The sequence below is a fragment of the Pseudorca crassidens genome, chromosome 1, assembly GCF_039906515.1.
Source record: "Pseudorca crassidens isolate mPseCra1 chromosome 1, mPseCra1.hap1, whole genome shotgun sequence".
Taxonomy (NCBI): domain Eukaryota; kingdom Metazoa; phylum Chordata; class Mammalia; order Artiodactyla; family Delphinidae; genus Pseudorca; species Pseudorca crassidens.
This window is the reverse complement of record NC_090296.1, coordinates 70693328-70708266: the sequence shown is the minus strand read 5'-3', so window position 1 is coordinate 70708266 and position 14939 is coordinate 70693328. Positions and strand designations below refer to the sequence as shown.

The 14939-nt window shown below is 33.5% G+C and overlaps 1 long non-coding RNA gene across 1 annotated transcript in view; it reads left to right on the top strand.

Moving 5' to 3' along the window:
- Positions 1-4524: 4524 nt before the first annotated feature.
- Positions 4525-14939, top strand: part of LOC137228891 (uncharacterized) — a 155033-nt gene continuing 144618 nt past the window's right edge. Inside the window, exon 1 of the long non-coding RNA XR_010945404.1 lies at positions 4525-4755. This is a non-coding gene — a long non-coding RNA (uncharacterized lncRNA). The remainder of the gene's footprint in view (positions 4756-14939) is intronic.

Here is a 14939-nt window from a genome sequence, read left to right as displayed (position 1 = left end):
CTTTCCACCACCCTACCTATTAAGGGTTTCTGCTATTTATAATTTGCAGTGTTTACTACTATAACTTTTTCTACATAAATATAATTACATTTTTAAGTGCTAATAATTTCTCTTCAATGTGCATTTGTATGCAGAAATATCTATGATGCATATATAATACTGATGCTACTGAATTACTTACCTGCTAGAGTTTCACAATGCTACAGCCCTGCAGGTGTATAATTATATTTATACAAATAGAATAGTTTTCACTCAAAGAAATAATTTATCAATATATCAAATACCCCTTTCATGTCAACATATATAGACACATGTCATTATTTTCAGTGGTGTGTAGGGTATTCCATAACATGGATATATCACCATTTAACTATTATTTTCATAGTGTACATTTAAGTTGTTTAAAATGTGCTTATATTACAAATAATAGTGATAATTTAATACCTTGGTATCTTTAAGACTATTTTCCTTGTTAAAAAACAAAATAATTGATTTAATATAAGTTCTACTGAATAAAACAGAGATAATGGTAGAAATGATCACATATGAAATTTTAAAAACAGATTTTAAAATGTTCTTTGTATTATTTTCGAGTGAAGACATGATCTCACTTTTAATTATTGGAAAATAGTTATCTATGTGTATGTTATATGGTTCTATGTTTTGTATCTATCTGTCCACATAAGTGCTATGCAATACTGAAACACCCCCTATACACTTTGGGTCCTTTTACAATATATCATTTGAATGTGATATGTTTTGTCTGAGGTTCAATGTATGAAATAGCCACACAATTACAGTTCAGAGAATCCGCATTTGAATAGAGGTGAATACAAGTTTCACCTTGCGAATATTCAGAAATTGAATGTCAGGAAGAAATTTACTCCTAATAAACATTGTTTTTAGATGGAAAATGCAGACCTAGGATGTGGCTATTTTCAGAATGACACAAATCTACAGACACAACTAGAAGTACACTTTAGCTTAGTGAGAATTGCAAAGAACTTTCTACATCTGCAAATGTAATTCTTCCCTGGCAGAGAATTTGATGCTGTGATGTCTCTTTAACTTCATTCAGCTTAATTCTAATTTGTAATCACAAGTTTCCATAAAAATAATAATAATGTATTCTTCTGGAGGTGGAAAAATGAAACTATGATAAACTATCAATATTTTCGAGGCCAAATCTATAAATTATACACATCCAAATAATTCTCTGCCAATCCTATGTTCTGTATGTCTTAAATCACAAAAGACAAAGAATTATGCGATTGTTTTTTCTTATATTTGAGCTCCCTAAAAATTGGAACCAGTAAGTTATTTTTTGTTGAGCAGGGACTTAGAAAACAAACCAGCCCACCTACCTCATGGAGTTTTCTTCATCTGCTTTAATACACTGAGCTGGATGTGTGCCTTCCTGTGAGAATAGATAAGCATATCCATTGTACACATGGCTTTGGTCAATCAAAATGTCTTGCTAAGTCAAAGACACACGTGTAATTTAGTCACCCATATATCATGTTTTTTCCCAACCCATCCCCTCCAGAAAGATTCTAATAAGTCTCCCAATGAAATTTCTGTGTTATACTGAATTTGGAAGTTTCAATATGTACTAACTTCAAAAATCCTTCCCTTTTTTGTGGATTTCCTTTTTTAAAATTATATCAATGTTCAATTAGGTTATCAATTTGTACATTATAATATATGATGATGAAATTATTGTCGATCAATGTCTGCTTCTCTTTATTGAAGTATAGTTGATTTACAGTGTTGTGTTAGTTTCAGGTGTACAGCAAAGTGATTCAGTATATATATATAGGTTTTTCCCTTATAGGTTATTACAAAATAGTTTCCCTTATAGGTTATTACAAAATATTGAGTATAGTTCCCTGTGCTATACAGTAAGTCCTTGTTGGTTTTCTATTTTATTTATAGTAGAGTCTATATGTTAATCCCAAACTCCTAATTTATCCTCTCTTCCCCTTCACTTTTTGAATTGGAGTTCAGCAGGGTGAAAACCCAGAAATGCCCTGATAATTCTAGAATCTGTTTAGCCTTAAGCTTGTGGGCACAGCTGGGGAAAAAAATGCAATTTTCTCTTATAGTTCCATTTAGCATATGAAAGCTTTCTGTTAATTATAAGACTCAATACATTTCACAGAGCCTTAACAGATGGACCCTAAGTGTCCATCAATAAGGAGCTAACTAAATAAATTTTGGCATGCTATTAGGCAATTTGAAGAATGAAGAGGAGAGGAGGAAAAGGACAAGAAAAAAATCTGTATGTGTCTTTGGGAATGATCCCCAAAATGTGGAGTAATACAGGGAGAGAGAGAAAGAGGAAGGTATGTGCACACACATATTCTTCTTTTAAAAACATAATGACCATATTCAAATATGCTCGGAAAGGTACACAAAAATGTGAGAAGTTAATACAAGAAACCAAGAGCAGTTGCTGCTGAGGAGAAATCTGGTATGTGTAGTCAGAGAAAGCCTTCTTTTTACTGGCAAACCATTTGACACTTTTATTTTTTTATTTCATTCATGCATAGCTTTTGCAACCAAAATTTGGGTTTTAAATAAAAACAATGTCTTTAAAAATCTGGAATTTAATTGCTTCTCCTTTTTACACGTTAATAAGGTGAATAAGATAATATGCATACAGGTACTTTATGTTTCAGTTTTAAGTAATAAGTTAGCAGATGTCATACTATGCTTTTATTATCATTATAATGGAGAGATTTGTACTTTTCTAGGAGTAATTTTTCTTAGTGATTTTTTAAATTGTTGACAATGACTGTCCTTAAAACCCTCTTCCCTTGGTTTCTGAAACATTGCATGTTTCTTGTACCTTCTAATCCCTCACAGTACTTTGACTTGTTTTTATTTAATTATATTTGTAATCTACCATAAAATAGAAATATTCATTGAGTAATAATTTATATTCTCTCCCTCTCTCTATCTAAACACACACACACACACACACACACACAAATGTGGGCACAAAGACTGCCACAGTCCTGTGAGGAAGATAATATTATCCTTAATTTATAGATGACTAAAATGAAGCTGACTAGGTAAGATAAAAATCTGAGATCACATAATTAGTATGAGCAAAGACCATAATACAAACACAATACAGTCTGATTTCAGGAGTTATGTTCTCTTATCACACCATGTTGCATCTTCTGTTAATGCGGGTGTTTCTCAACATTCTCTGGCTCTCTTACTGTTATTGTTTACAATTACCCATTTGGAAATCTCATCTACTCTTAAGATTTGAATGTCCAGTTCTGTAGGGATGACACTTAAAATAGTATCTCCAGTCCTGGTATTTCCCATCTACTGCAGTCCCACGTTGACAAGGCACTGACTCACATAAATGGCCAGCCATTAGGTTCAAAATGGTATTAACTGGAAATCATTTCTCCCATCCCAAATCACTGTTTGTTTTTTAAATATCTTATAATGTCACTTGTTACACAAATCTTTCCATTGCCAGGCTAAATATTTTGAAATCATATTTCCCCCTTTATTCTTCACTGTAAATTTTAATCTATTATTGAGTTCTTCCACTTATGACTTTAATCACTTTCACATTTGTCTCATCTTATCTACATTAACTTTCAAGTTTTTTACCCAAGGCCATTATCTCCTACATTTTGATTAATGAAATAATCTCCCAGTTAGTGTTCCTATTTCTAAACTCTGCCTTCAAATCCATGTCTTATAAAACTGTCAATATTTCTATCAATATTTTATTGTATTCAAAACATTTTTGAACAAAAAGTTAAGACAGTGATTTTATATAATAAAATGTCATATAATCTAGACTTTTTAAAGCTAGTGTATTAAATTTGGACTCCTACAGTTCTTTTGTGATGCTGTCTTCAACATGTATATTACTTCTTACCATTTTATCATAACTAAACTCGCTAAATGAAGAATCACTCCATCTTCTTAAGTGAAGCTTCACTTTAAGGAAATCCTCCACTAGCACATAAGCATACATATAGAACAGTTATTTTTTATGTTTACAAAACACAAGAAATCTGTCATTTTGGTTTCATTGTTACATGGCCCATACTGAGATCAGCATAAAGCTAAGTAATAAGCAAGATTTCACTGCAGCAGTGCAAAGGATAGAAAGCAAAAACTTTTGAAGAAGAGTAGGGTGGTCAATTTTGACAGAGGCTCAGTATGAAAAGTTGATGTGAAAACTAAAAATATTTAACTGGACTTGGAAATCAAGTAGATATTGGTGCCCTTTAAGAGAACAGTTTCAGAAGAAGTATAGAAATAGAAACTAATTGGAGTAGGGAATGAGCAACTGTAGTCTGAGTTAGTAAAACAGTGGCTTTCAAAGCTGGCCAGGTATTAGAATCACATGGGGAGTTTTTAAAAACCGCCAGTGCCTGTGCTCTATTCCAGAGAAATTGCGTCAGAATTTCTGGGGAAGGGGATTGGTTGCCAATAGCTTCCCCACGTGATTCTAATATTTAGTCAGGTTTAAAAACCATTGCGTGGAGTATTCTTTTCAAGAGTTTGGCTGCAAAGGGAAGGAGAGGAAACGAGAGAGGAAAATAAAAGACTTGACGATAGGAAATATTGTCAACAGAAGTTGAAAATATTTGAGATTAGAATTCAGGTTATGGAAGAAATGGAAGTATAGAGATCAGGATCACTGGTGGAGAAATCATCCCTGAAAAGAAAATGAACAGCTTATCCTCTGTGACTGGAGAAAAAGATGTGAAAGTGAGTACAATTATAATTCTGTTGTTTTTCTTTTTTAGTTGTTACATAAGGAGATTAGGACAGGAAATTGAGGGAATTTGACTGATAGCCACAATTTCTGCTAAGATTATATTTACCTTCTGTAGTAGGAGTAGCAGTAATATGAGAGATTTGAAGACATTGGTAAAAATTTGGAATACCTCACATGGAGAAAGGTAGCTGCTCAAGATAACTTTCAAGTAGTTCGTATTGACTAGGTGAGATTCAGAGCACCATAATCTACATAAATATGTGATTTTCTCCAATGACATTTTCATATCAAGATACAGGAGGAAAAGAATGTTGAGAGAGAGCCAATACTTGGCATTATCAGGGAAAATATGACAAAGAACAAAAGACTTAAACATTGAGAATACTGGCATAAATCCGCTTGAAATAGACCATCATTTGAATAGATGAAAGGTTAATGTAATTTGAAATGGTTTGGAATGAAGCTAATATTCAAGAAGGGTTATGGACACTGCAAACCAAGTAGTTCTATGGTGTGAAGTGTGGGAGAAAATAAACTTAAGTCAAAAGAATCTGAAATTATGTTTATCAACCTAGATATTATCCATGATAAAAGCAAAATTTAGAGTAGAAAGGAGTAGTAAATGTCCAATGAGAGAGACTGGAGAGGAATGAAGAGGGAGGGAGAGGGACAGAGTGAGAGAAAGTGAGAGAGGGAGAGAGAGAGATGAGAGAATAGGAATAACCTGGGTTCATAATGTCTCAGGTTTCCAAATCCCTTTCTTTTTCTTAGTTTTCAGTTCTGGTTCTTTTCCCTCTTCCCTCCTCTTAAAGGCCAGTGTTTACCAAGCTTCTGCTCTTGGCCCCCTTTTTCTAATTTCTTTATAAGGTCACTAATGAATCCCTCCTCTCCTCAGTTTTCCATTATTATAAAAATCTTCCCGTAATCCATGTTTTTATATCTAGATTGTGCTCTACAGTTCGATTTATACTCAAGTGTCTAAGTACTTCATTCAGGCTGAGAGTCCCAGCTCCCATTCAAATTTAATGTTTCTTTCTAACACCAGCTCTTCACCTAAACTTCTCTTCCTCTAGTATCATGATTTGCAACCCTGACTCCCATGGGTATCACCTGGAGAAATTTAAAAATCTGGGCCCGGCTTTCACAGGTGCTGATTTAATTAATCTGGGATTCTACCTGGGTATTGGGCTTTTTAAAATGTTTCAGGTGCTTCTAATGTTCAGGCCTGTTGAGCAGCATCATGATGAGTTCTGTACAAAGTTTCTCAAGTCTGGCTGCACATTAGAATTACCAGGGGAGCAATTTTTAAATACCATTCTAGGCCCCATCCCTTATCAATTGAATACAGATCTCTGAGGTTGGATCTTAGGCTTTAGTATTTTGGGTTTTTTGGTTTGTTTGTTTTGGTTTTTTGTTTTTATATAAGCATTTAATGCGGAAATTTCTGTCTGAGCATTTCTTTAGCTGCATCCCACAAATTTTGATATGTTTATATTTTAATTGCAGTAATTTCTCTTGAGACTTTCTCTTTGATCCATGGATTATTTAGAAATGTGTGGTTTAATTTTGGGAATTTGAAGATTTTTAAATTATCTTTTTGTTATTGATTTCTAGTTTAATTCCATTTTGATCTGAGGTCATATGTTGTAAAATTTCAACTTGTACCAATTTGTTAAAGTTTGTTTTATGATCCATGATATGGTATATCTTGGTGAAAGTGCCATGTAAACTTGAAAATAATGTGTTTCCATTATTGTTGGGTGGAGTGGTCCATAAATGTCAATTAGGTCTAGTTTGTTGATGGCATTACGTCCTTCTATATTTCGTCTACATGTTCAATCTGTTACTCAGAAAGGAGTGCTAAAGTTTTCAACCGTAATGGTGGATTTGTCTTTCTCTTTTCATTTCCTTCAGTTTTTGTATTATGTATTTTGAAATGCTGTTAAGTGCAAACACATTTAGGATTGTTATGTCTTGTTGGTGAATTAACCCTTTTATCATGTAATGTTCATCTTTATCCCTAGTAGTTGTATTTGCTCTGAATTTTACTTTGGTGTGGATATATTAGGCTTTAGTATTTTGAAAAACTTCCCAGGTGATGCTCATGTGTAGCCAAGGTTGAGAACCATTGCTCTAACAGTTCCAATCTCAATGAACAACTATAAAGTTAATAACTTTTACTCATCCAGGCCTGGGAGTCATGATAAACCCTGAATTTATCCCCACCTTCTTTTCATTCCACACTCAATTAAAAACCAAGTCTTGTGCATTCTATCTTTGTGAAAGATTTCTTAACAACATCTCTTCTTAAATGCCTAATAGCCATTTTAAGCTTAACATGTGTAAAACCAAATTTCTGACATTGCCAATCAAAACTAGGCTTGCAAAATCTAGAATATCATTTTGACATTTCCTGAAATGGTACTATAGGGAAAAAGAAATATTGTCAATTTGGTTGAAGCTAACTTATTTGACATAAATTAAAAACATCTCGTGGGGTAAAATTTGTCTGGATTTTGTATATCTTTTCCTTCCCCTCAAGTTAAATTGTTAGATAATAATATTAAAGATTCTAGTACCTTGAGTATACTTATATAGAATGACAGAAAAAACAATTTATAGAACTTGTGTTTGAAAGAAAAGAGCTTATAAATCTGCTGGTTCATCTCTTTGTCATGAGTCAAAACCAGAAATTTTAAATGCCAACAAATTGCCAAGGGAAATTTGTCTCATAGCAAAAGCAGGAAGGAGTATAACATTGTGAGTTGGTCTGAGCTCCCTTGAATTTGAGATTGTTTCATGCCTGCTTGCTCCCTTTTAAAAAAAAATAAGTTTAGAGCAATAATAAGTTATATTGCCCTTTTTGTTGTTAATATTGACTCATATAATTTCTGAGTATGTCACTGCTTTGGTTCTTCCAAGAAAAATGAAAACTACCTCAGTGTGGGTATCTAACACAGGTTTTTAATACCTATTATGCCCCTGAGTCAATGAACTCAGTCCGCTCTGATAATATTGTAGCCATGACATAGGTCAGTCACTGCAAGGAAAAAATGACTTGCTAGTAAGAGAAATACATGCATATTTATGCAAATATCAGGATCTATCACATCCAGTGTCTATTTGGTGATACTAACATATAATATTCCATTTGCTTTCTCTTTTATTGATATGTAACTAGGCAAAGGGAGAGAAAAAAGAATAAAAATATTCTTCCAGTTCACAAAGTGGCTGAAAAGGCCTAATCAGTACTACATTTACAGTTTCCTTATAATTCTACATGTTTAGCTTTTAGAAATCTGTCTTTTAAATATGCTATTTTTCTTAATTTGGAGTTAATCAGCTGAAATAGGTTCATCCCTTTCATTTCATCAGTATCAGGAAGTGACTGTCTGGGAGCCTGAGTTCTAATGAGGCAGCCATTCCAAACACGTACAGACAAAGCAGTGGTTTCCCTGGCAACGAGCACCATGAAAAAGCTCTTAGAATAGTTATTCCCACCCTTACACATGAGTCCTTTTCATTTCAGTAGAGCTTCCTGTCAGAATGCATTCATCAATGTAATTTACCAACGAAGTTTGAGAGATTAAATCCCTTTCCCCACAAGAATTAAAAAATAAAAACTACAGCTAAAAATCAACAGCTATGCTGAAATTATACTTGTGTTGTCAAATGATACTTCAAAGGAAATAAAGGACATCGTAAGATTCCTGAATTCAGTTAACATCACTTTAAACCTGAGGTTAATTTTCATTTGATTTTAATCTGAGGCCATAGAAGGCAGATGCGTTGGGAGGAGGGGCAGGTGCATTTAATCACTACCTCTAAAAATATCCTTTATGATCCAAAAGCAATTTTTATTAAATAATAAAAGTTCATAAAAACTCAAATTGATCTATGTATCAAATTAAGACTTATGGTATCCTTCATAAGCATTACACTTTTGTTAGTGATGTTTACCAAGAAAAGCAAATTCTGAAAAGGTGATATCATCTTTTCAACTGATGGAATTAAAAGATTTTCAAATGAGATACTTGAACCTACTTTCCATCTATGTATGCGATATAAAAAGGCACAGAAACAGGCAGCATCTTGTGTTATGTAGCATTTCAAACAAGAAGAAAAAAAAATCTGGAAATAAAAGGAGTCTGGTTGAAAGAATTGCCCATAAATAAAATAATTGCAATACTTTATTTGGCTTTCTTACTAGAAATCAAATTCCTTGAGTGTAAAATACACCTACTATATGTTATATAAAATGAGAATAACACACTTTCAGCATTTCTCAAAATGTTAGCACCCAACAGATACAGGGAGAGTTTATATGCCAGTGATTTACCCTGGTGTCCACATTGAGCATATATATATATATATATATATATATATATATATATATATATGCTTATTTTTCAGCCAACATGCTACAGCAAAGGAACATTCATGTTGCCCAGTGCTTTTTCTTTAAAGAGGTATGAAAATTACTTTTACATAGATTGGGTTGTATTTTATTGCTAAGAAAAGTCTATCTTGCCTTCATTTTTGTCCCATGACACACTTAGCCTTATAATATTAGGAGGTCAAAGTTACCATTGCAAAAGAAAACACAGGCACATACAAACACACATGATTTAAGAAGAGTTAAGAAAATAATTTACATTGACAGAGAAAGCAGGGCATTCTCACTATTTTTTTCACCTGAAGATTGAAAAGGAAATTCATTTCAGTTTGTAACATTGCACAGATTGCTCCAGACACAATGAATCAAGTCTCCTATTGGATTATATGGGTGGTATTTCTTCTGTTTCCTAGTGAGATAATTCCTTGCTTACAGCTGTAGCATGTAAACTCAAATATTGTCTTTCTCCAAATGGTTTTGAAATGTGGGTCCCCATTTTACTGTTGTTTGGGGATAATAAAATCACAGATTTCATTAAGCATCAAAAAGAATATGGAATAAAATATAGTGGGAAAGAAGTAACAATTTAGGATACAATAGACGAGAATTTCATGCCATGAATATTCATCAGTTTCTTAGAATCTGTATCTTATGTACAGGCTTCAGGAGAAAAAAAAATGTAGTCTGTGTGTTTAAATCTCAGGCTTTATCTCTTCCTGAGGCTTTATCTTTTCAACATAGGAAGACATCCACATTACAAAATGTAGAGAACGTATTTTTAAATATTCAAATCTGTATGCTAGTCTAATCAATCTTGATCTCTATATTAGTTATCAAACCTATTAAGATAAGTAAAACACAAGGATTTTGCTCATCTGTTTATTATATTTCTGTTCATTTTTCAATGGACATTCGGTTTTATGCTTACAAGAACATGTATAATTCAAGTACTTCCTTGAAATAAAATATCATAATACACAGTTCTCTACAGTTAAAGTTACAGTGCCAAACCTCAGCTGAAAATTACTTATAAAACTTCCAATTACAGTTTTACAAGTTTAGGTCGTCTCTTCACACTTGAGAAATACAATGTAATGCAAATAAAAGTTGAGTGTGCATCTCTGCTTCCAACTACAACATAAAGCTGACCTTCCATATCATGTTTCTTAAAAGCAACTCTGAAATAACCTTCCTCCGGATCCTCTAAATTACTTTTTCCCTAATGGCTTGTTGTATTGTTCCCCAGCAGAATGACTAGAAAAGCCCTACTGCACTTAATCTAATTAGGGATTTTTGGAGAAACAGAGGTTACATAGTTCTCATTAACTGACTGAAAAAAAAAAAAAACACACACACAAGAAAACTGTACCATCTCTAGAGGTATAGAAACAACAGAAAAGAAAGAAAGAAAAAAAGGATGATTCCTTTTAAAGTTCCAGAAATGAATGTAAGTGTTCATATTCTGGTACATTAACAGTTTGTTCCAGTACATTGATATTTTATGTGGAAGCCCTACTCTGCAATTAATATGCCTGATGCAAATTGAAAAACCCATAATCCATCCTTCTCTGTTGGAATGTAAGAGTATATTATTATTGAGAAGCTACAGGATACCAGAGCCATTTTTTAAAGTTGAGTGCTCATTACCTTAAATCTGCATATAAAACAGTCTTGCATTCAGACGAGGTAATACATAATGGAATATATTGTGGTGCATGTAAAAAAAAAAAAAAAAAAAAAAGTGCTCCAAATAAAAACGACCTGTGGGCTTCCTTTGTAGAAGAAATTTATGCCGTTCCAGGCATTAGGGATTAATGATAGCTAACAGTGAAAGATGAGGAATAAGCATTCAAATATTGTGCCTAATTTTTCTGACTACCCCAAGGCTATAGGACAAACTGAATTGTCTAAATATCCTTAAAGGTAAGGACTAGGTATTTATCAATAAGCAAATACAGTATATGGGAATTGCATCTTACTTTGTCACATTAGTATTCAGAATATTTCATATAGCTTTGAAGGAGAAAAGACAACCTTAATGGAAGTAAGAGAGAAGAAAGAAAGGAAAAAGAAATCCTTTGTTTCTAACAGTTCAGAGAATCTCTTGTTTCCAAAATTATGCATACATTTGTTGTTCACAGGACATATAATTCTGCTATTGTCTTCTACGATTTACAAAATCCAAGATTTTGATGAAAGTTTATTGTACCTATTTTAAAGGGAAGATTAACTACACACCACTAAGGAAAGAGATTCAAATGTAATATGTACTCAAAAATAGAAAGATCCCTTGGATACAGGTTTATTTCCTTCATGGTTCTCTCTTAAATCTGTTCAATTCACTTGCTTCCTATTTATTTTAATTCACTTGAAACCTGTTCAGTTCATTTACTCCCATCACCATCACCTGAGATCTGGGCCTTATTAGCATTTTAGCATTCGCATGGGCCCTTCCTTCTTAGTTCTCTTCCTATCCATCACTTTGGACATTTAATGCTTCCTACTGGCAGTTATATGTATAATTGTTTTATATTACTTACCAAGTGATAAGATTCTTGAAGCAAGAGGCTGTGTGATATGACTGGTATCTTCCAAAACAAGTAATCATATCGATTCACGTGATTCACATGTAATAAATTTTTGTTGAAAGCTAGTTTCATATTTATCAATTTTGGAACACAAATTTTATCTCCAGAACAAAAAAGGGAATTCTTAGTGTACATGGACACTAAGGAGTATCATATGGTAATCTTCGTGGTCAAGCATTATAGTTTTCACTTGCTGCTACTCTCATGTAGTAGACTAGGACAGAGAATCAGCTAGAGCTTCAGAGAGTACCAGAGAAAAGAGACATTCTAGGGACTATGTAAAATCAAATACCTCTGTTTTACTGATACAGAAATTTACATCTGTAAAGACTATCAGTGCGGTCAAGTTCATATGTTAAGTTAGCTGCAGAATCAAATTTCTTTCCTCTCATTGCAGTGTTTTTTTTTTTTTTTATTCTACAATGATGCCACAATGAGGAAAAAATTGAAATACATACCAGATTTATGAGAATAACAGGTATGTCTATATCTCAGACCAGAATGTAACTTCACACTCACTTGGAAAGGTAATAGTTTGTATCAGATGAATAAACACACACATACAACTAACTTTGGCTCCAATAAAATAGGGCTGGATGATTCACATATTTTTCCCTAGTGCAAATGTTTAAAGAGGGCTGAAGAGATCATTTATGTGAAATTCCTTTGATAGAGTAAAGTTCATGTTTCTCAGAGTGACTAACACATAGTCATTATTCAAAAGATACTTTAGGAAAAAAAGTGGAAATGAGAATGCAAAAATTGAGAGAAAAAAGAATAAGGCAGGGTAGGAAGAGAGGAAAGAGGTTCTCCCACAGATTAAATTCATTGCATATGTATGTGTAATCAGAGAATAAAATTGACTGCCATGTGATTTGACTCAGGCTAAAATGACTCTCACAGTGAAAAATCTCTTTTAGTGGCCTTACACAGTGTTTGACATTTTCACCATTAAAACAAAAACTTCGGTTTCAGATACTGCATCTTATGATATCTTTGTTATAAAAAGAGTAAAATTAAAGGAGGAAAGCAGATAGTATATCAATTCTGCAGGCTATTGTAGAGGATTGGGGGAGGGAGAAAGGGGAAACTGGAAACAGTTGTCATGAATTACAGCTAAATATTTTAGTTTAGACATGAAGAGAGCATTCTGAATGTAAATAACATTACATATAACACCAAGGGAAGTTATGGAGTCGCCTTCCCATGATAATTTTTTAGAATAGTGTAGCATATTGTAAATCAACTATACTTCAATTAAAAAAAAAATAGTATAGCTTAACAGCTGGCTAGGATGGTAAAGATAGAGATGTGGGCAAGATAAAACTCCTTAATGACAAATCCAAAACTTAAATTGTTCTTTCCAATTTAGGATGGTTCTTTTTTCATTCAGATAATTACTTTGTATATTTCATTAAAGTGTTTTCAAAATCTCTGTGAATATCATGAGTTTGGTTTTAAAGGCAAGTAGTGCTGTCTATAGCATCATAAAAGTAGTTTATAACAACCAAGGTAGATTGATGTCATTATGGGATAACTTTTACTCATATTATTAAAAGAGAGAGAGAGAGAGAGCATGTGTGTGTGTAAGTGAAATTCACTGGCATAGAATGCAAATGAATAAATAAGAGAAGGGGCTTGAAATCGCAAGCAACTCTTCTTTCCACTGAGAATAGGAGAGTAGGAATTTTTAAGATTTACAACAGGAGTCATTACATTGAGACATTAAAAGTAAATCATTTTGACTGTTAGGGTTATTAGACCCTGTGATGTGTTACTGTAAGATGTTTGGGAAGTTCCTTTGGATACGTTCTATACTTACGTAATTTTCTCTTTCTGATGTGTATGATCAGAAGCTCTTGAAATAGAAAGACTGTTTAAATATGATCTCTCAGGCTCACTTCCAACACAATAATTATTTGATGAATAAAACTGAAGATAGTTTCTCTCTTGTCCTTGGCAGATTACACTGTAAAATCAAAGTATTTCTATTTCAGTGGATATTCCTACCAGTTAAGGTGATGTGCATTGTTGAGGTACAGTCACTGTGCCTAATATCCACATCTAAATTCTCTTAATGCCTTAGATATATAGAAAAGTCATTGCTCTGTGTTTCATCATCAGTTAATAGTGGACATATATTTCTTTTCTAAATAAACTTAACATAGGAAAAATCTAACGCACTCATCTAAGAACCTATATATTATGCATGAAATAATTCGTCAGACTTATCAGTGAGATAATACAAATGATCGAAATGTTAAATAAGGCTCATAAGAAGTAGGGATTTACTAATCATTTTGAGGACCTAAAAGGCTAGGATCTAGAGGCCCAGGGAGAAGCAGGGAGAGAGATCTAGGACTCTCTGGATCTTTTCTTACTGCATCAGAAAGACTCTGGGACGTTATTTACATGAAAAGTAGTATCAGTTATGAAACATCTCCATATAATATTCAAATAGGCGCATATTTTCCAGGAATTTATGCCCCATATGTACGTGGATCCTAGGTGTGTTTAACATAAGGAATGCTAAGCAACCAGGTACATCCTGCTAAAAATGCCCCATAGGTAAGAACTCTTCCACTAACTAATACCATTAGCATGTTTGCCAAGAAGTTTGCCATTAGTGTATTTATAAGTGTATTAGTCTGCTAAGGCTACCAGAACAAAGTGTCACAGATGGGGTGGCTTAAATAAGAGAATTTTATTTTGTCATAGTTCTGGAGGCTGGAAGTCCAAGATCAAAGTGTTGACAGATTTGGTTTCTCCTGAGACCTCTCTCCTTGGCTTGCAGGTGACCACCTTCTCACTCGTGTCTTCATGTGGCCTTTTTTCAGTGTGTGCCCACCCCAGCTTGGCTCCTCTACCTCTTCTTATGAAAGAGGATTGGATTAAGGCCCCACCCTTATGACCTCATTTAACCTTAATTACCTCTCTAAAGGTCTTATCTCCAAATGAGTCAGACTGGGAATTAGGGTTTCAACATATCAATTTGGGGAGGCATGATTCAGTCTATAACAACAAGGATATACATTTTTTAGGTGTCCTCTGGTTAAAGAGAGAGTATGGATAGCAGACCTGCTTCTTATCCCTCAGCTCCTAAATGCCTCAAAAGCTTATAGAATAGAGGGGCTTCAAAATAACAACTAGGAAGTGATAAAAGAGGATAAGAGATAAGCTAAATCTTCTC